This window comes from Pongo abelii, chromosome 11 (assembly GCF_028885655.2).
Source record: "Pongo abelii isolate AG06213 chromosome 11, NHGRI_mPonAbe1-v2.0_pri, whole genome shotgun sequence".
NCBI lineage: Eukaryota > Metazoa > Chordata > Mammalia > Primates > Hominidae > Pongo > Pongo abelii.
The window spans coordinates 50,651,832-50,670,051 of NC_071996.2; the positions used below are offsets into that span (position 1 = coordinate 50,651,832).

Here is an 18,220-nt window from a genome sequence, read left to right on the forward strand (position 1 = left end):
TAGACCACCCAGCTATTGATACAGATTACCATCAGTGTCACCTCCTTGGTGATCACCATCCACACTGCTCTAAGTTCAGCCCATTGGCTACTTTGTCCACACCCGGTTTCATACCATATGGTGTCAGTACTAGGTTGGACTGCAACAGCGGTCCAAGCAGTTATAGCACCTTGGCTAGACCCATCTGTGTACCATGGCCTATCGAGAGTGGAGGGACACCCTCCTTTAAACGCTGAAGGCTCAGGGTCTTTAGGCCCCATGACCTTATCTTGCATTAGGACTATAGGTCCCAAGACCTCTTGCAGCTCTGCTGCTAAGGTACTTGTACTCAGCATACTCCACTGCTCCAAGTAGGCACTCCACTTTGCCAAAGTGGATGTCTGTGCCATCCCAGTCCAGGGGGTCGTTACCCATGAATGCACCCATCCTGCTATAGGCTAAGTCATCCACACAATGACTGCACCCTGCCCTGTCACACTCTCACAAGCCTGAAGGGTGGCATATATAGCTGCTAGCTGTTTCTCTATCAAGGAATAACAGAACTCAGCTCCCTTCCATAGTTGGGACCAAAAGCCTACTGGTGTTCTCAAGTGCTCTGTGCACTGCCACAGGCCCCAAACAAAACCGTCTGTGTTCATCTGTGGTCACATGCACATCTAGCTCAAATAGGCACCCCTGGTCCACTACCCATAGGGCTTATGCCTGCTGAATAGCCCGCTTGGCTGCCAGGAAGGCAGTCTCAGCTGCATCATTCCAATCCCAGGTAGCTCCCTTCTTTGTTAATCGATGGAACGGTTTTATCATTTAAGCTAAATGAGGCATAAATGCCCACCAATATCCCAGGAGGCCCACAAAAATTTGCAGCTGCTTCATTGTGGTGGGCTGGAGATATGCCTGAATCTTATCAACGATAGCCTCTGGGATGGCCTTTGTCTTACCCAACCAGATAACTCCCAAGAATTTGACAAATGAAGCAGGCCCTTGGACCTTAGATTTGTTGACGGCCCAACTGCATGCTGCCAAATGTCACCACAAGAGGGGTGCCACCACTTCTAAATCTGCAAGAGAATCAGAGGTTAACATATCATCAATATAATGGAATAGGTGGACCACTTCTGGCATTGGCCAGGCAGCTAAATCCGTGGCAACTAGACCATGACATATGGTGGGGCTATGCACATAGCCCTGCAGCAATACTGTAAAAGTTCATTGTTGGCTGTCCCATGTGAAGGTGAACTGTTCCTGGCTCTCTGGAGTGATGTCGATGGAGAAAAATGCATTGTCTAAGTCCACTACATAGTGGTACTGTCCCACTTCCATCATCAAACGGTCCATCAAATCCATGTTTGACGATACAGCTTCATGCAAAGAGGGTGCTACTTTTTTCAGTTCCCACTAGTCCACCATCATCCGCCAGTTTCTATCAGGCTTTCTAACTGGCCACACTGGAGAATTGTAGGGGCTATGGGTGCCATGCACTATCTGCACCTCTTCCAACTTTTTGTCTCAGTTATCTCTGTATGTCCACCCAGCAAGCAGAATTGATGGGTGGAAGTAACCCATCAGGGTTGTGGCAGAACCTGAGGCTGGTGATGCGTATGTCCGTGCAGCACCAGCTACACCACATGCACTTGGAGTCTGAATTCCCTGGCTGTGGTTTGTAATGCCAAGCCATGTAAAATGTCCACCCCCAGAATGTATTCAGGTATGGGAGAAACACACACAGTATATAAACGGGGAGCCAAACAACCGATGCCAAGTACAGAGATACAGGTTTCACTTTCACTGACTCACTTTCATAACCGTCAATGTAAGCAGGTTTGCCCAGAAACGTATTCAGGTTCCCATAAAGAAGGCTGCAATCTGCACCAGTATCCACCAGTGCCAGCACCTGCACCCACTGTACATTGGTTGGGGACCAATGGATTGCTAATTCCACATGTGGCCTCCAATCGTCCAGTGTCCCCCCAAACTGGGCATCTCGGCAAGTTCCCTAATCAAACAGAAACAGCTCTACATGGCCACCTGGCTGCAGCAAGTAGTCTTTGAGCTAAAGCACCCGGGTGGGACCAGGTGGCGCAGCAGTGTACTTCTTCCCCTTGGGCATTTTCTGGAATTGCTGCTCCGGAGACAACTGTCTCCACAAAGCTAAGAGTACTTCATTGGGCTGCTTATTGATTTTCTCTTGGTCAACCCCAGCCAAAATCAAATCTATCCATATGCATGAGCGTGTCACTTGTTGAGGCCCCCTTTTCTCCCATGGGGGCACCCCTGTGGGCGGGGCATCTTCCCCTTCTTTAAGGCGCAGACCCCTTGGTCCTGCCAGTGGCCTTCTGCTTCCCTGAGAGCCGCCATAGCAGTGGTCACTTCATGTATGTGTCACCCTGCGTACAGGGTGGGGACAGCAACTAGGGAGCCAAAGGCACTCGGGTGCAGAACCCAACATGAGACTCCTCATGTGGGAGTGAAATGTTCATCATCTGGCCTCTGGGTATTCAGGTCAAACATAGCCTGCCGCATACCCATCTCCCAGATGACTTGCACCAAATCAGCATATGACTGCCATTTACTCACAGTTTCAGGTATTTCACCAGTGTCATTCCTCACAGTCCGTATGGCTGCCCATAGCCACTCAATCAGGGTGTGGTCACCTTGCCCTTGTGCCAACTGCCCGCTCACCTGCAACCAATGCGCTGCATCCCTCAGGGACTGGATGTGTAGTTCTTCTAGTGCAGTCAAAAATGCCCATCCAACTTTGCAAGCAAAGACTCGTTCATTCTCAGTGCTCTGTGCTTCCAGCTGCTTCAGCATCTTCTCCATGCTCGCTAGGGACCCATCTACCTCTGCCCATGTTTCCATCAGAGCCCATCCAAGCAGCACAGCTGCCACTGTGTATCACAACCCATGTTGTGGACACATGGCCGACCCAGAATCAGTGGGGACCGAAGGTTCACTTACCTCAGGATCCTATTTGATATGCCAGTTGTCAGGTTCTAACTGAGATCCAAGGGGAGTTGGTGGGTGAGTGGTGGGTAGCAGGAAAAACACTCGAGGAATTGTAGACAGTTTTGACATGGCTTTACTCTCTCTCTGGGTGCAAGTGAGCCATATGTGCAGCATTAGCAGGGTAATTATACCTTTTACAGACAATAGTGGCTCTGAGCCAAGCATGAGCTCACATAGGTCATCATCTAATGCTCCTCACGTGGTGTGGTTGCATAATGTGCAGGGTTGTGCACCTGCACCACAAACCCACTGAGTCATGCTGCACAAGAAGGCCACCTCAGCCTACTCCTGACTGAAGTGCAGCCATTTGCCTCACAGCTATGTAAATACCTTGATTTAAAAATAGTTTATTGCTAACAACAACAACAAAAAGCTAATGATCACCTGAGCCTTCAGCAAGTAATAATCTTTTTATTAGCGAAGGGTTTAGCCTCAATGTCGACATCTGCTGACTGGTCAGGGTAATGGTTGCTGAATGTTGGGTTATCTGTGGCAGTTCTTTAAAATAAGACAATGAAGTTTGCCACATTGGTCAACTCTTCCCTTCATGTAAGATTTCTCTAGCATATGATGCGGTTTGATAGAATTTTAGCCACAGTAGAACTACTTTCAAAATTGGAATCAATTCTCTCAAACCCTGCTGCTGCTTTATCTACTAAGTTTCTGTAATACTCTAAATCTTTCGTTGTCATTTCAACAATATTCACAGCATCTTCACCAAAAGTAGATTCCTCCTTCAGAAGCCACTTACTTTGTTAGCCGTAAGAAGCAACTGCTCATCTGTTCAAGTTTTATCATGACATTGCAGCAATTCAGTCACATCTGCAGGCTCCACTTCTAATTAGAGATCTCTTGCTCTTTCCACAACATCTGTGATACTTCCTCCACTGAAGTTTTGAACCCATCAAAGTCATCCATGAGGGTTGGAATTCACTCCTTCCAAATTCTTGTTAATGTTGATATTTTGACCTCTTCCCATGAATCAAGAATATTCTTCTCTCCTGCCCCCATATTTTCTGCACATGCACCAGGTATAGGCACAGACTAAAAGCCAAGCTGGGATAAACAAGGAATTGCTGTATCTCTGGCTGATATGAGATGGGCACCACCAACCAGATGCTGCTCTACCCAGGTCAGAGATAATGAATATTCCTAATGGCATCTAGAATGGTAAGTCCTTTCCAGAAGGTTTTCTATTTACTTTGCCCAGATGCATCAAGGAAACAGTGTGTATGGCAGGTATAGCCTTACAAAATGTATTTCTTAATTAAAAAGACTTTTAAAGTTGATGCATTTTCAAGTTGAAAGACTTGATCCGTGGGCTACAGAATAGATACTGTTTTGGCAAGCATGAAAACACGTTAATCTCTTTGTACATCTCCATCACAGCTCTTGGATGACTAGGTGCACTGTCAGTGAGCAGTAATATTTTGAAAGGAGTATTTTTTTCTGAGCAGTAGGTCTCTCAACAGTGAGCTTAAAATAGTCAGCAAATCATGCTGCAAACAGATGTGCTATCCTCTAGGCTTTGTTATTCCATTTCTAGAGCACAGGCAGAGTAGATTTAGCATAATTCTTAAGGGCCCTAGGATTTTTGGAATGGTTAATGACCATTGGCTTCAACCTAAAATCACCAACTGCATTAGCCTCTAACAAGAGAATCAGTGGGTCCTTTGAAGCTTTGAAGTTGAACATTGACTTCTCCTGTAGCTGTGAAAGTCCTAAATGGCATCTTCTAATAGATAGATGGCTGTTTCAACTACACTGAAAATCTGTTGTTTGTTCATCAATGATCTTAGCTAGAGCTTCTAGATAACTTGCTGCAGCTTCTCCATCAGAACTTACTGCTTCACTTCGCACTTTTATGGAGATGGCTTCTTTTCTTAAACCTCATGAACCACCTTGCATTGCTAGGGTCATACTTTTCTTCTGCAGCTTCCTCACCTCTCTCAGCCTTCAGAGAATTGAAGAGAGTTAGGCCCTTGCTCTGGATTAGACTTTATTTTAAGGAAATGTAGCTGGTTTGATTTTCTCCCCAGACCACTAAAACTTTTTATCAGCAAAAACGCTATTTCACAGCAAAAAGGCTGTTTTGCTTTCTTATCATTTGTGTATTAACTGAAGTAGCACTTTTAATTTGCTTCAATAACTTTTCCTTTACATTCACAACTTGGCTACCTGTTCAGCACAAGAAGCCTAGCTGTCAGCCTGACATGTCCTCCTTACTAAGCTTAATTATTTCTAGCTTTTGATTTGAATTGCGACATGTGATTCTTCCTTTCACCTGAACACTTAAAAGGCCATTGAAGGGTTATTACTTGGCCTAATTTGAATATTGTTGTGTCTTAGGGGAGAGGGAGACAGATGGGGAACAGCCAGATTCTGGGGTAGTCAGAACACACACAACATTTATCAATTGAATTTGCCTTTTTTATATGGACATGTGTTGTGGCACCCCAGAACAGTTACAGTAGAAACATCCAAGGTCACTGATCACAGATCACTATATTAGATGTAATAATAATGAAAAAGTTTGAAATATTGCAAGAATTACCAAAATGTGACACAGAGACATGAAGTGAGCACATGCTGTGGGAAAAAATGGCACCCATAGACTTGCTGAATGCAGGGTTGTCGCAAACCTTCCATTTGTAAAAAACACAATATCTGTGAAGAGCAAAAAAACAAGATGTGCCTATACATTTATTCCTGCACTGGGGAAATGGGAGATCAAGGAATGTTTACCAGAGGATGACATATAACATGAATCTCTTTTATCATCTAAAGTAAAAAAAAAATTATGTATATATATTATTCCTATTTGTAGAAGAGGAAGAGACTGAAGTACAGAAAGGTTATACATTCTATTTAAGGCCATATAATAATAGCATACATTTATATGGTTCTCACTCTACAAGAGCTTTATGTTCATTCATGTAACCCTCACAGCCACCCTATAATACAGATGCTTTTGTCATTTCAGTTTTATAAAAAAACTGATCCCTGTGGAAATAAATAAATAGAAAGAAGGGAAAAAAATTGAGCCCTGTGGGGTTAAGTAATTTGTCCAAGGTCATATACCAAGGTCGTATATGAAAAGGCAATGCTGGGATTTGAACCAAGGCAGATAGACTGTAGTGTCTATGTGCTTAACAACTATGGCATACACTGTCTCTTCCTCCTAGTTGGTCATTAAGCCTGATTGAAAACTCAGCAGTCAGACTGGAGAACCCATACAGTTAAGTAACAGAATGCCATTGGCATTTTAGATAGATTGTTTTAACTGTAGTAAAAACAATAGCCTTAGGTGGGACTGATCTGGAGGTGGGAAGACCAAATAGAGGAAAGCATGGATGCTAGTCTGATCTAGGCTAATTGCAATAAATATGCAAGAGATATTTAGCAAATTGAACAATCAACTTCCTGATTCATGAACACTGAGTGTGATTCAAAGGAGAAGGTCAGGAATCACGCGTTGTTTGATTGACTAGGTGAAAAGTTGATATTTGGGTGGAGAATACAAGAAAGAGACAATTTAGGGGAAAAGTTCATGAGTTTTTTATTTTCCATAAATTTCATATTTGAAATGACCATAGGGTGCTCATATGAAGATATACAGAAGGCTGTGGAATTTGTGAACTGAGCTCAGGAGAAATATCTGGGCTGAGAAATAGAGAAAAGGACTAATCAGGGAAATGTAGGATTGCTAAGCATTTTTAAAGACACAGTGGAGTTTTTAGATCAAAATATATCGTGGCACAAATGTACACAGTTGTGGTGTGTGCATTGGGAGGCAGAGAGAGGGAGGGAGATGAAGAGAGGGGAAAACTTTTTGTAAGCCATGGGAGAAGATAACAGATTATTAATACTTAAAAGTTTAAAAGTTTTTCCCTGTTTCCTGCTCAAATTAAGGGTCAACTTTTCGTGCTGTTTTATGTATTGGGAAAGGAGGAAACTTGAAAGAAGCCAATAAAGCTAGAATCACTTACATTAGGAAGTTTGAGGGAGAATATAATCAATCTTCAAAGACCGGAAAAGTGGATGTATTGAAGGAAAAAGTCATATTGGGTGGAGGTTAGAATTTGAGGAAGATTTGGGTGTGTGAAATAAGATCCTGGGACAGCTGCCCTGCTGCACAATTAAGGGAGACGCCAAAAGAATCTAATTATCTTTTACTATGCATTAGTAATGAAATCCTACATTAGTGTATCTTCATGAGAGTTCAGTAATGGTTTAAGTTGTTTTTCATTTTTCAATGCTTTTTACGTATAGGCTCCTGTTTTATTTGATTTTAATCTGAACATAGTTTTATGAGTCTGGCCAAAAGCCATCTTGGCTGTATATGGGTTACTTCTAATTTCTCTAGCAGTACTCCAGCAACCTATGTATAGTATTGAAGAAAGCAGACATTTGCATTCATTTATAAGAGTTTCATAACCTAGTGAGATAGAGTTGATAGTATTGACAAATAGTGTTCTAGATAATGGAGATATATACATCATCTCAAAGTGCACATGTAGATGTGGACCATGAAATACCAGAAGAAATTTAAGAATTTGAGATAAATATGAAAGATGCAAAATGTTAACGTTGTTGGATCATCAAAAATAGTTTACAGGCTCAGTAGGATGGCTTATACCTGTAATCCCATCACTTCGGGAGGCCTATGTGGTACAATCGCTTAAGTCCAGGAGTTTGAGACCAGCCTGAGCAGCATCGTGAGACCTCGTCGAAGAAGAAGAAGAAGAGGAAGAGGAAGAGGAAATAATAATAATGTACAGATGAAGAAATTAAGACTGAGAGAGGTTAGGTCTGTTGTCTAAGGTCACACACAACTAGCAATTATAGTAGCTGGTATTCAAACCTGATCAGTCTGGCTTCAAAGTGCATTCTCTTTCTAGTATGCTTTTGAACTGCCTAGAAAAATAATGGCAATTTCTGAAATGCAAGAGTATGATTCACGATAGTTGCTAGGCATTGTACCAATCAGAATTCTTAGTTTTAAACAATAGAAGCCAGCTTTTTCTAAAGCAGAAAAGGAATATTTGGTAATATCATAGAGCCCGCAGAATCTGTAGGGGTGCTGGAGTACTAGACTTAAGAAACTAGTAGAAATGAAGAAATGTAAAGCCTTGCCAATGTCATACCATAGGAAAATTCTGCTTTGAAGTCTGCTGCTGATACAGTTTCCACTGGACAGCCTTTAACATGCCACTGGGTTCTGCTGCCTTTGGACACTCATTGAAGTTTGCTGTTTCAGTGTGACCGCAGCTTCCATGAGTAACCTCTGCCTCACTCTCACAAAATTCAAAGTCCTGGGTGGGAGCATTAGTTTGGTTAACAAAGGTCACATGACTGATGATCAATAACCAAATAACTAGGAAAGGGACTATCCCAGACTTTTTGAGATTTCCCAAAATAAGGAATGTGTTCAGACACTGGGCAGCCATCAACAGACGTAATTTACACGTATGTGTGCGTGTACACACACACACACACACACGCAAACACACATATTCAATGATTGCTTCCCAATGCCAGAGATTTCTCATTAAATTTGTAACAGCATGGTGTTCAAATACTTTTCTTTTTAAATTTATGTTTTACTACCTAAAACGTAATGTTTCATGGTCTAAAGGAAGAAAAACACAAGTAAAGGAAAAGAAATAAAAAACTTTTAAAATTCCAGTATCTGATTAAAACAACAGCAACATTTTTGTGTATATTCTTCCAGGCTTTGTTCAATACATAGAAATGAACTCTTTAGCCAAAGTAGGATGATAGTACATATTATAGTAAGACCATCTTTTTAAAATTCACAATGTATTCTAAACATCTTTCTATGGCAATTTTAGAAGGACATACTATTCTGTTTTATGGATGTATCATAATTTGTTCAAAAATCACAGATTATTGAACAGTTAGATTATTTACAGTTTTTTGTCATAAACAATGCTTTGATAAAAAACTATTTTTCATACCCTTTTCACATTATTGAATTACTTCAGAAAAATAAATTGCTAGAAATGCACTTGCCTCCTCAAAAGATAACACATTTTAAAGGCTTTTAGTTGTTACCCTCAATTTACTCTTTCAAAACATTATATTAATATATGCATAAATATGTACATTTTGCAATATGGATATTACAAGTTTTTGTATTGCAAATTTGATAGATGAAAAGTAGGATTTCATTTATTTGTTCAACAAGTATTTTTGAGACTCTGCTATATGCTTAACACAGACCTCATTTCTGGAGATAGACAAGCTGCTTTTGTGGAGTTTACATTCTAGGGAGTATGTGAGGTGGCAGGCTGGGGACAAAGAACAAGTTCAGGAAAGAGAAAAAAATAAATGCTTAAATAAATTTGAAAAGAAAGGGAGGATTAAGAGGATAATTCAAATGGTGACTTAGATTAGGGTGGAGAGAGAGAGAAGTGTTTCAAGAAAAGAGGGAAAGCTTCTCTTTTGATTTTAATGTCTAAATCAGGCAAAGATAATACAAGAAAGAAAAATTATAGGACAGTCTCACATGGAAACTTCGATGCAGAAACCCTAAATAAAATATTGACAAATCAAAGTGAGTTGTTTGTGTTGGTATCTCCTGACCACGTAGGCTTTATTTGAGGAATTCAAAAATAGCTCAATGTTTTTCTTTTTAAAAATCTATCAGTGTAATCTATAACACTGAACAAATTAAAGGAGAAAAACCATATGGTCATCCCAATAGATACATTAAAAGCATTCAATAAAATTGAACAATAATTATAAGAAAAATTCTTGGCACATTAGGAATAGGAGGACAATTTCTTAATATGATAAAAAGGTATTTACAAAAAATAAGAAAAAAATTTTAAGAATAGCAAGCATGCCACTTTAAAGTATGAAAGAAAAGGTTGCCTGTTGTCATGCAAACTTGTCAACATTATAGTAGAAGTTCTACCCAATGCAGTAAGAAAAAGAGAAAGAAGAGAAAAAGATTGAGTAGCAAGACAGAACTGTTATTATTTGCACATGTTACTATTGCCTATATAGAATTAATAGAAAATGTCTGCAAATATGCTGGACTAAAAATCAATTTATAAAATAGTAACTCCCCTATCAATAATCAATTGATAAAAAGAAAAAGCTTACCAGTAATAATAACAAAAACTATAGAATAAGAAGGATAAACATAACAGGCACTTATAAACAATTTATCTAAAGAAAACTATAAAACTTTGCTGAGAGACATTTAAACAAATAGACTGGCAAGACTAACACAATAAAACGCAAATTTCTTCCACATTAGTCTATAAATATAATCCTAGGTTTTCAGGTGTTTTGTTGATTAAAAGAAAAGCAGAAGAACAGATAACTTATTCAGTGATTATTGTATGTCACACTCTGCGGAGGCTGTTGGGATACAGCAAAGAATGAAACAAGCTTTATCAGGAATCATTGAAGATCTTCTAACATTTACTATGAATACTATAAAGAACAAAAAACATGCAGGAGGTATGAGGCTAATGTTGATTTGGGAGGTGATGAGGGGTGTGAGTAGAGGGAGGAGATATGCAGGCTTTGACATCTATCAGTTTAAAAATGTATTATAAGGGGTATTGAGACCACAGTAGACAGATTAAAAAAGAATAAAAAAGACAGAAATAGATCTGGGTATAGAGCAAGTTACAATTTGTTTTAGGTGGCATTTCAAATTAAAAGAGAGAAAGGATGAATTGTTCAATAGAGTTGTGAAAATTGGGATAAAATGAGTACACTAATCTCACAATTTAGCGTCAGCCCAAATAAAGATCAGATGGATTAAAGATGTTTACATTTTTCTAATTTTACTTTTCCTTATGAAATATTTTGAACATATTAAATAGTACAGAAAATAATGACATTGGTAACTTTTAATCGAATCACATCACATTAATTCTGATTTCTCTCCCATTTTTTTAAAGAAATAATATATTACTGACAAAGCTAAAGCCCATCTCCATTCCTTCCCCTTGCCTCCCTCTCCAGAGGTAACCATTATTCTGAAATCAATGTGTTCATATGAATGGATATTTTTATATTTTTACTAAATATACGTTATTGTTAAATAATATATAGTGTTCTTTAACTTTTTAAACATTTATGTTTGTTTGCTTTTATGTGTAGGTCTTTAATCCACCTGGTTTTGTTTTATGTATGACTTGGGGTAGGTATCTAATTTGATTTTTTCCATATGAATTACCTATCCTGCAGAAGAATCAATCTTATTCCCACTGATTCTAATAATACATCTTCTGTTTTATTTATTCCAGGTCTATGTATTTTTGGTTGCTATTGTGAACGATTTTTTTTCTTTTCTCTCTCGCTCTCTTTTCTTTTCTTTTCTTTTTTTTTTTTGAGACAGGTTCTCACTTTTTCACCCAGGCTGGAGTGCACTGGTGTGATCTCATCTCACTTTGACCTCTGCCTTCCAGGCTCAATCAATTCTCCCACCTTGGCCTCCTGAGTAGCTGAGACCACAGGCATGCACCACCAAGCCCACCTAGTTTTTGTATTTTTTTGTAAAGCTGTAGTTTCACCATATTGCCCAGGCTGGTCATGAACTCTGAGGCTCAAGGGATCTGCCCGCCTTGGCCTTCCAAAGTGCTGGAATCAGCTGGGATGAGTGCTCCCTTCCTTCTTTTTTCTTTTGTATAGCCTGGTCTCCCAAAACTGCCCCCAGGCTGGTCTTGAATTCCTAATCTCACACAATCCCCCCACCCAGGCCTCCCAAAGTGCTGGGATTACAGGCTTGAACCACAGCATCCCCCTCTCTTTTCTTTCTGTTATACTTCGTTATCTTTCTATTTGTATGAGGCTCTGCTTGTTTTTATTTTTATTGTATATTTATTTTTTAACAGTCCATCTTTTCTGAACTTTATTAATTTTGTTGGTAGGCTTAGTTTTTTTCATGTTGATTATTTTATCATTAGTAGTTAATGGTAATTCTAAATCTTTGCCATTATATATAATATCATGTTCTTATCTGGTTGTGTTGGCTAATTCTTACAGAATTATGTTAAATAAATGTACCATGTACAGTTTCTAATTTGCTATGAGTATTTTAAATAAAAGTGGATATTGGTCATTATCAAAAAACTTGAGTCATTTATAGTGATAGTCATTTGGTTTTTTTTTTAACCTATTATTATAATGATATATTTTATTAAATTTCCCAACATAGACATTTCATATTCTCCATTTAAACTCTACTTCATCATGTATTTGGTTTGCTTATTTTTAAAATCTAATATCCATAGAGGTGGGTGGGGATTTCTATTTTTATTTACTCATTTTTATTTATCTTTCATGCCTGGTACAATGCTTGGCATAGAATAGACTCTCAGTAAATATTTAACAAATGAATGAATAAGTGAGATTGGTTTTCAGGTTTTATTTTGTCTTGTCATTGTCATGTTTTGTAGTAAACTACACTAGTTTGATAAATGAAATTAAAGACTATCTTTCTCTAAGATCATTGAAAGTATTGAAATATCACTAGAATCATTTGTTGTGTTTGTCTTTAAAAGGGAGCAGCTTTTGTTGTAGTTGTTCAAGTCTGCCTTTCTGGTTTTTGTTTCATTTATTTGTATTTATCTTTATTCATCTCTTATTTTTTTCTGTTTCTTTAGGTTCATATTTTCCTTCTTTTCAGTTTTCTTGAATTCAATGCTTGGTTTATATATTTCCATTTTTTTTAATTAGGTTTAAAGCTCCAAGTTTTCTTCTCAGATCAATCCTAAAAAGTCTGTAATTTATTATAGATTTCTTCTTCAATAGAGGTATTAAAGGATACATAGAAGATAAACTTTTAAGTCCTTGTATTTCTAGAAAATTTTTATTTTACTTTCATATTTGAGAGCTGCTTTCCCTAGATATGAGTACAAAATCATTTTTCTCACAACTTTTAAGACATTGTTTCATTTCCTACAGTGATGTTGATCACATAATTGATATGTGACTTTGTTTCTTTCTGGAAGCCTTTAAGATCTCCTTAACTAGTGGTCCCAAATTTTATAGAGATATATCTAATTGTGAGTTTTTTTAGTTTTTTTTTTGTTTTTTTTTTAGTGTAGTATACTTGGCATACAAGGACTTTCAGTCTGAAGTCTTATACCCTTTTTTATCTTTAAAAAATTATCTTCTATTATATCTACGATTATTTTTTCCTCTATATTTCCCTACATATTCTCATTCTGGGATTCCTTTTAGTTGAATGTCAACCCTTTAGAATCAATCTTCTCTCTTAACTTTCTCATATTTTACCGACCTAGTGCTAATTAATATTCTACTTACTGAAGATTTTTTACCTTAGATTTCCAAATCACTTATTGTATTTAGCAATCATATATTTAATTTCCAAGACCTCTTTCATATTTCATGCTTATTCTTTCTTTAAGATATCCTCCTCTTGTTCATGGATGCAGTGTATTATAAGTTTTTCAAAGTTATTTTTATATTTTATAAATATTCTCCCTTTTCTCAGTGGTTGATATCCTGCCCCCCATTTGTTGTCTTTCTTTTTCTCTTCACTGTGGTAGATGTGATTCATGTGTCTGATGCCTGTTTACTTTTTAAATAAAGTAATAGGAAAGCTCTGATTTCTCTGTGTGTGAACAGACTAGTGTATTGGCTGGCTTGTCTTGAATAAGGTATGCATGACATTAACCTTATATTTTGCAAGCCCTAAATATCAAAGCTGATGTCTCTGATAGAGAGAGCATTACCTCTCATTCTAGCCATCCTTGTTCTCAGAAAAATTGTGTTCAATATTTTAGAGAGGAAACTTCCATTACTTCCTTTCTATTTTTTTTTTTTTTAGACAGTCTAACCCTGTCACCCAGACTGGAGTGCAGTGTCAACATCTCGGCTCACTGCAACATCAGCCTCCAGGGTTCAAGCGATTCTCCTGCCTCAGCCTCCCAAATAACTGGGATTACAGGCATGCACCACCACACCTGGCTAATTTTTGTATTTTTAGTACAGACGGGGTTTCACCATGTTGGCCAGGCTGGTCTCGAACTCCTAACCTCAAGCAATCCTCCTGCCTTGGCCTTCCAAAGTGCTGGCATTACAGGTGTCAGCCACCATGCCTGGCCTTACAACTTTGTCTTCTGACTTTCAATTTTTTTTTGTTTTCAGCCTCATAGGTCTCTACTAAAGTTCATTGCATTTTGTGTTTCCAATTGCCCTACCTTTCTTGGATTCCTACAGCAGGTTGGCCCCCTCCTCACCTTTCATCCCTTCCTCTACTGCTCTTTATCACTGAGCACTCCTTCTGATTTCCTTCTTTCTGAAATTTTTTAATTCCCTTTTCCACAAACAGCCCTTTATTCCTTTTCCTTATTGTTTGTTTTCCCTTTAGAAATGTATTTATTTACCAGTATTTTAAGGAGATCTCAAGAGAGAAAAGATAGGAATATGAGCTCAGCCTCATATCTCATATCTGACTCTCATAACAAAGACCCATCTTAAGAGCTTTAAGAGCTTTTGCTGCCTTTATTTTTATTGTTAAAATATGGAGTCTGTAATTGATGTTTCAGTTTCCTCTTTGGAGAAAGATTTTTAGGCTCTAGGTAATTTTATTTATACTCTTTATCTTTAGTCAGTTGTTTCTAGTTTTATTACCCTATGATTAGTGGCTGGCCTATAAAATTTTTAATTTTTGGAGTTCAGTGATGTTTTCTTTGTAGTATGGAATATAATCAATTTTGGTAAACATTCTGTGGACATTTGAAGAGAATTATGTTCTCTGTTATATACAACGTTAGGTACATCTGTTATATTGGTTAATTCTTTAATTTACTTTTGGATGTTTGATTTATAAATGACTTTTTGAAAGAAGTTATTTTCCCAAGACGATTATTTCCGTGTTTTCGTGCTCTCCATGAATTTCAAATAGCTTTTATTTTATATTTCAGCACTATGTTATTTCTAGTATAAAAGTTCATAAAGTACATATCCTCATTGTGGATCTATACTTTTTAATCAGTTTAAAATAATTCATTTTGCCTATATAATAAATTTTGCTCTAATTTCCGTCGGTATGCTATTGATGTTTCCACTCTGCCTTTTATTAGTTCTACTTTTTTAATTGTCAAAAATTGTATATATTTATGGTTTTGAAATATGTATACATTGTGAAATGGCTAAATCAAGCTAGTTAGCATATGCATTACCTCCATTTTTAGCATTTTTTGTGATGAGAACACTTAATATCTACTTAGCAATATGTCATTTTGTCATAATACACATTTGTATTAACCACAGTTGCCATATTATACAATAGGTCCCTTGAACTTATTTCTCCTGTCCAACTGAAATTCTGTGCCCATCGACCAGCGTCTCCCCCATCCCTTCCTCCCCTCCAGTCTGTGGTAACCACATTCTTTTCTCCACTACTATGAGTTTGACTTTTTTAGATTCCACATGTAAATAAGATCATGCAGTATTTGTCTTTCTGTGCCTAGCTTATTTCACTTAACATAATTCCTCCAGGTTCATCCACGTTTTCAGAAGTAACAGGATTTCCTTCATTTTAAGGCTGAGTAGTATTGTCTTATGTGTTCATACACCATGTTTTCTTTACCTATTCATCTGTTGATGGACACTGAGGTTGATTCCATATCTTGGCTATTAGTTGTATAATGCTACAGTGATCATTGGAATGCAGATATATCTTTGAAAGACTTATTTCATTTCCTCTGGATAATACCCACCAGTGGGATCATGTACTAGTTCTGTTTTTAAGTTTTTTGAGGAACTTCCATACTGTTTTCCATAATGACTATACTAATTAACATTTCCACTTACAGTGTACAAACGTTCTCATTTCTCTACATCCTTGTCAATACTTATTTTTTTTGTTTTTGGTAATAACTATTCTAACAAGTGTGTAGTGATACTTCATTGCGGCTTTAATTTGCATTTCCTTGATGATTAGTGATGTTGAGCGTTTTTCCATGTACCTATTCACCATTTGTATGTCTTCGTTTGAGAAATGTCTATTCAGGTCCTTTGCGCACTTTTTAATCAAGTTATTTGTTTGCCTCTTGTTGAGTTCTTTGTGTTCTGTATGTATTTTAGATATTAACTCCTTATTAATTGTATGGTTCACATATATTTTCTTCCATTCTATAGATTGTCTCTTCACTCTATTGTTTCTTTTGCTGTACCAAAGTGCTTTTTAGTTTGATATAATTCCATTTATCTATTTTTACTTTTTATTGTCTGTGCTTTCTGTTTGCATTTGCCTGATATATCTTTACATATCTTTGTATTTTCCTTTAGTTTTAACCTTTGCCTAGAAATTGCTAAGGTGCAAGTATTATAAGCAACATAAAATTACATTTTGTTTCCTAGACTAGGCTAAAAGTCGTATATTTCTAGACAAAGTACGGAATGATCTCACTGTTATTGAGAAAAAAACATATTTGCTCTCATTTTATGCTGTTTTTTTCACTTCTTTTTAGAAAACATTTCTCTTTGTTTCTTTATTATCTCATTTCCTATTGAAATCACCCTTGCAAAAATTATGACAGTGAGAGAAATCTGACAGAGCTGACTCCATCATGCTTCCAACCTCACAAAATGCCTTTGCTCATTCCTGGGCGTCGGTCAAACTGTGCACTAACTATGGGAGGAATTTAGTTTACAGTTTAAAACAAAGATGATTAACAGTCTCTCCCTGAAGCTAACCCCCACTTTGCTTGGGGATTGAAACTGCATTTGTAAGATTAACAAATTGGCCACACAGTTAAAACTATGGTTCAAGAGTCATGTAGCTGGAGGTCACAAGATTTGTAACTCCCCACTTGCTCCTGTATATAACATCATTATGCTAAAACTTAAGACTGGTGTTTGAGGTATTTTTCAGACCTTGCATTCTGATGGACGAGCTGGCGCCACCCTGACCAGTAACCCCTACCAAGAAACTGACTCAGCAGGTTGTGACACCCCCACCCTCAGGAATAGAAACAGCGCAAGAATACAGCTTCAACCCCCTGTGATTTCATCCCCAACCCAACCAATCAGCATTCCACATTCTCTAGCATCCTACCCACCAAACTCCTTGAAAAACTCTAGCCACCAAATTCTCCCAGGAGGCAGACTTGACAATTATCTCCTGTCCTGCCACTGGACTGCCTTGTGATAATTAAACTCTGTCTTTGCTGCAGCACTTCTGCTGTTCTCATTATATTGGCATTTTTGGGCAGCAGGGAAGAACCTAGTTGGGCAGTAACAATACATGTACTGGAAAGTGTGAGTGCTTGGATTTTCCTGTGTCCCTTATTGATATGGGAAGTCCACTTTCATCATTTGTACTTTTCAGTGCTAGATAATACTTCTTTGCTATTTTATTTTTCTCTTCCTTTATTCTGCTATACCCATCAAGTTTTTCTTAATCTTTTTTTATTCTAGTTCTCATTTGGAAGTGTTATGTCATATTCTTATTCTACTAGTGCTTCATTTCTCTTTCAGTGTCAAGAGCAAAATTGTCTAATACTTTCCCATGTGTACAATGAGACATTTAACATGATTTTACTTTCTACTATTCTTATCCTCACCCCCGACACCACCACACACACAAACCACTTTTTTTTTTTTAATTATACTCTAAGTTCTGGGGTACATGTGCAGAACGTGCAGTTTTGTTACATAGGTATACATGTGCCATGTTGGTTTGCTGCACCCATCAACCCATCACCTACATTAGGTATTTCTCCTAATGTTATCCCTCCCCAGCCCCCCACCCCCTGACAGGCCCCGGTCACACATCACTTTTTTGTTGAAATAATCTCGATTTTTAACTTTAGATTAATGTTGCTTATCGTTTTACACTATGTAAATTTTGTTATTTGAACTTAGGCATAACTCGATATTTTACTGATTTTGTTGCTAATACTCCTTCACAGTTAAAATATTTTGCATTTCTTTAAGTCCTAATTTTTTAAGAAGGATGGTAAAATTTCTGGGTCCTTGCATGACTGTGAAATACTTAGTGCCTTTGGAAATGAATGATAAAGCTAGGCTGGGTTTAGAATTCTGTTGTAAAAACCTTTTACACTTAAAAATTAATTGAGGGTTTTTTTTTTTTTTTTTTTTTGAGATGGAGTTTCCCTCTTGTTGCTGAGGCTGGAGTGCAATGGCGTGATCTCAGCTCACTGCAACCTCTGCCTTCTGGGTTTAAGCA

The 18,220-nt window shown here is 37.7% G+C and overlaps 1 protein-coding gene and 1 non-coding gene across 24 annotated transcripts in view; one reads left to right on the top strand and one right to left on the bottom strand.

The window, feature by feature from the left end:
* The window catches only part of MBD5 (methyl-CpG binding domain protein 5), a 475,596-nt gene that overhangs the window by 231,533 nt on the left and 225,843 nt on the right, over positions 1–18,220 (top strand). The gene's annotated exons all lie outside the window — the stretch shown is intronic.
* LOC112132486 (small nucleolar RNA SNORA48) lies at positions 4,014–4,148 on the bottom strand. The gene has a single exon (XR_002914252.1). It is a non-coding gene; the product is annotated as a small nucleolar RNA SNORA48 (small nucleolar RNA).